The sequence below is a fragment of the Hipposideros armiger genome, unplaced genomic scaffold (assembly GCF_001890085.2).
Source record: "Hipposideros armiger isolate ML-2016 unplaced genomic scaffold, ASM189008v1 scaffold_1073, whole genome shotgun sequence".
NCBI classification, from domain to species: domain Eukaryota; kingdom Metazoa; phylum Chordata; class Mammalia; order Chiroptera; family Hipposideridae; genus Hipposideros; species Hipposideros armiger.
This window is the reverse complement of record NW_017732423.1, coordinates 317,842-322,629: the sequence shown is the minus strand read 5'-3', so window position 1 is coordinate 322,629 and position 4,788 is coordinate 317,842. Positions and strand designations below refer to the sequence as shown.

Genomic DNA, 4,788 nt, shown 5'->3' with positions numbered 1-4,788 from the left:
TAGATTGAAGAACAAAAAAACGACAGCAACTTGTCTGTTCCCCTTCCCCCAATTCCCCAGCACTGTTCCCATCCCCCCAATTCCCCAATAAAAAAAAAAATCTAAAAAAAAAAAAAGAAAAAAAAAAAGAAATCCAGATTGGATAGGAGGAAGTAAACTATCTTTAGTCATAGATGACATAATCTTATGTATAGAAAATACTAAGGAATCCACACCAAAAAACATTAGAATCAAAAGTTCAGCAAAGGTGTGGGATACAAGATCAACAGACAAAAATCAGAGGATCTAATTATAACATGGTAACTATAACACTGTATTGTATAGTTGAAATTTGCTAAAGAGTAGAATGTAAATATTCTCATGAAAAATTTTAAAATAAAAAGATAAATATGTGAGATGTGAATTAACTAGATGAGAAGAATCTTCTAAAAATGTATATGTATAGCAAATCACCACCATGTACACTTCAAACATCTTACAATTTTGTCAATTATACCTCAGTAGAGCCGAAAAAAACACATACAAAAATCAGTTGTGTCTATACACTAGCAATAAACTATTGAGAATGAAATTTAAAAAACAATTGTTTACATAGAGTCAAAAAGAATAAATTTATTTATGAATAATATGTCATTATATCTCAATAAAGCTGAGAAAAAAGATAGAATTCATTTAACAAAAGAAATGCAAGACTTGTACACTGAAAACTACCAAATTTCATTGAAAGAAATGAAAGAAGACCTAAATAAGTGGAAAGACATCCCATGTTCATAGAGTGAAAGACAATATTGCTAAGATGGCAGTACTCCCCAAATTGGTCTACAGATTCAGTGTAATGCCTATCAAAATTCCAACTGCCTATTTTGCAGAAATGATTAAGATACTCTTAAAATTCAGATGGAAATTCGAGGGGCCCAGAATAACCAAAACAATTTTGAAAAAGAACGAATTTGGAGTATTCATAATTCCTTAATTCTAAACTAACTACAAAGCTACAGTAATCAAGACAGTGTGTTACTATTATAAAATAAGGGTAGACAAAAAGCTCAATGGAATAGAATTGAGAATCCAAAAATATGACCAATTAATTTTAAAAATTTTATGGCCAATTTAAATTTATGGCCAATTTATGGCTGATTGATTTTTTAAAAATAGATCTGATTGTGCAGCCAGTTAGCTCAGTGCTCATAACACCAAGGTTGCCAGTTCAATCTCCACACACATCCACAACTAGACTGAAACAACTACTTGACTTGGAGTTAATGGGTCCTGGAAAAACACACTGTTCCCCAATAAAGTTTTTTAAAAAAAGAAACAAAAATTTTTAAAATAGATTTTATTTTTTTAGAGCAGTTTTAGGTTCACAGCAAAGTTGAACAGAAGGTGGAGTTCCCATATACCGTTTCTCCTCCCCCCCACACATATGACCTCCCCGACCAGAGAGGCACATTTGATATAATGGATGAACGTACATCATTGTCACCTAAAGTCCGTAGTTTACATTAGGTTGTGAACACTCTTGGTTTTGTACATTCTATGGGATTTGACAAATGTATAATGAAATGTATACTCCATTAAAATGTCATATAGAGTTGGTTAACTGCCCTAAAAATCCTCTGTGCTTCACCCATTCATCCCTCGCTCCCTACTAAACTTTGGCAACCACTGATCTTTTTTCTTTCTTTTTTTTTTAATTGGGGAACAGTGTGTTTTTTCAGGACCTATCAGCTCCAAGTCAAGTAGTTGTTTCAATCTAGTTGTGTAGGGCGCAACTCAGTGGCCCAAGTGGGGATCAAACCGGCAACCTTGGTGTTATGAGCACTGTGCTCTAACCAACTGAGCTAACCGGCCTCCCCATCACTGATCTTTTTACTGCTTCCACAGTTTTGCCTTTTCCAGAATGTCATATAGTTGGAATCATACAACATGTAGCCTTTTCGGATTGGCTTTTTTCACTTAGACATATGAATTTAAGGTTGTCTTATGTCTTTTCATGGCTTGATAGTATTAACCTAAAAAAGGCTAAAGTAAGAGGCAACAACCCTTTATTTGAGAGCCAAAAGAATAGCTATTAGGGGAGCACTGACTCAAGCAGAAGCCCAAATAATGTTCCAATTAGGATGTGAGGGCAAGAGGTGTTCTTGAAAAGGGGAAGGGGTTTATTACAGGAATAGAAGCAGGAAATTTCTATGGGTTATAAGCTAAGGAAGGAATTTCTATAGGTGCAAATAAGCTAACGTAGTGATGCCAATTCTAAAGAATGTCTTTAATTTTCAGTCAGGTAATTATAAACAGTTGTTTGGAATACAATGTTGCCTTGGGCCCAGCCCAAGGGTTATTTTGTCCAGATTTTGTTTTTTTCTTTTAAAGATTTTATTGGGGAATTGGGGAAGGGGAACAGACAAGTTGCTGTCCTTTGGTTCTTCAGTCTAGTTGCGGAGGATGTCACTTCATTGGCCCATGTTGATATTATGATCATTGTGCTCTTCCCGGCTGAGGCAGTCAGTTGCGGGCCATTGACGGCTGCTCATGGCGTCTCAAGGCAGCTCATGCCGGCTGCTGGCTGCTCATGCTGGCTGCCGGCCACACACGGTAGTTCACAGTAGCCTACTGCAGCCCCACTGCAGCCTACGCTGTCACCAGTGACTCACAGCAACCCAGCTCCAGATTGAGCAGTTGTTCACCATCTTAGCTGTAGAGGGTGCAGTGTCACTGGCCCATGTGGGATCCGAACCAGCAACCCTGCTGCTCAGAACTCGCGCTTCCAAGCCAACTCTTAACCAACTGAGCCACTCAGCTGGCCCTTGTCCAGTTTTAATATTCCAAAAGTTCGAGAAGTAAGATGTGTAAGGCAATTTCTTGGAATGGCAGCTCCAACTCCATTTTATTTATTTTTCTTTTTATTTAAAAAAAAATTTTTTTTTAAGCTGAGCCATCCTGCCACCTGTGGCAGCTCAGCGGCTGCTCAGCTCGGGCCGGGAATCAAACCATTGTTGCTCAGAGCTCAAACTCTTGAGCAAGCTCTTAACCAACTGAACCACTCAGCCGGCCCTATTTTTATTTTTTTAAAGAGCAAATTCAAGAAAAATAAAAGGGTCATTCTATAAGCTAGAAATCCAGTCTCTAAAAAGAAAGTGGGGGTACAATTACTGCTCATTTGGTAGGAACTCAGTGTTGTAGAGGTGTTGGACAATAGAAGGAAACCCTCCAGAATTTAGAGAGGGTGTTGGAAGGAGCTAGGCATGGAAAACTGTTTCTAGACCCACGGGCATTTTATTCCACATTTTGTGCAAGGGGTGCTGTAGTTGACGTTTTATCTGAGCATCCTTTTGTCTTGTGCCCATTTGGAGAATTGTACTCTTGGTTGACGCTGGCACGCATGGCCAGAACTGCTCTCATTAATTATGTGGGTAAACATACTTAAGGCATAGCCCTGTACCAAGCTAGGCTAGATCATAGTCAAAGTTAAGTTTCCTCCTTGGAAAGAAGCATGATGCTCATCAGAATGGACTCTGCCCTGAATAAAAGTTTGTGTGGCTCAGTTCAAGGGCTGAATTTGAGCTGCCTCTGATTTTATCTGACCCTTAGAGAGAAGATAGAAATACACTACTGTCTCCTATTTATGATTCTCAATGGGAACTGTGTGGGCAGCTTCCATTATGCCAGGCCAAATTTAGATGAATGAAAAGGTCGACTAAATAATTATTGATTTTATATGTGTGCATAAATTAGAACACAAAGTCCTTTAGTCACTGCTAAAAATAAGCCTTCTGTGTATTGGGTTTGGGAGGCAGAGGATAAAGCAATAGTTTTGGTGGTATATCTATACATTGGATAACTATTTCCTTATGCTTGTCAAAATGGTTCAAGACTTATGTATACAAAAAACTCAGTCATTGGAGCATTTTGGATACCCGTGAAAGGGTTGGATGGATGAAGCAAACCAGAGCCATTTTTTCTCTTTAATCACAAAAACTGATATTCACCATACTCTACTTGGTGAGAAGTAGGGAAAAGTCCTGAAGAATTTTACTGGGGCAACTGGATAAATAGCCTAACAACCTTTGTGTGAAAGAGTGTGGATGTATGAATGATTGATTATAGTTTCAAGGCTATTATTAGTCGCGAGACTTGAATGGTCGCTAATCCGCGGTTCCGTAATCTGTCATAAAACATAACGGCGACTGATAATAGTGTCTTCGGGCACTTGTTCACCAGTTCGGGGGCTTATACCGAAGCGCCTTCAGCCAAGACAGACTTAGTCCCTCGAGGGACGCGGCCAGACGAGCATCTGAGTGCATAATTGAGTGAAAGTTCTATCTTTTTCTTTATCTACTAACATGGGAAATTCTGAGAGTCGTTACAGACCTTATATTTGTCTCCTTAAACAGCTCTTAAAGAAAGGAGGGATAAAAGTTTCAGAAAAGAAACTAAAGGAACTTTTTAAAAGTTATTGAGACCCATTGTACTTGGTTTCCAGACTTAGGGACTATAGATTTAGATCAATGGGATGTAGTAGGCAAAGATCTTAGTGAAAAACAGCATCAGGAAGATAAGTTACCAGCTTCAATTTGGGAAACGTGGAGACAGGTCCGGTCAGTTTTAGAACCTTGACACACTGACACGGAAGAGGAGGAGAAAGATAAAAATCAGAATTACAAAATTCTTGTTAAATTGTCAGAGAATAAGGATAAAGAAGAGGATTCTTTAGAAGCTCCTACAATAATTCCTAAATCATTATACCCTTCTTTGGAGGATGGTCTACAAAAATCTAACCATTTACCCCCA

The 4,788-nt window shown here is 38.3% G+C and overlaps 1 protein-coding gene across 1 annotated transcript in view; it reads left to right on the top strand.

Annotated features, from left to right (window-relative positions):
* Positions 1 to 4,788, top strand: part of P2RX6 (purinergic receptor P2X 6) — a 38,846-nt gene that overhangs the window by 18,752 nt on the left and 15,306 nt on the right. The window lies entirely within an intron of this gene.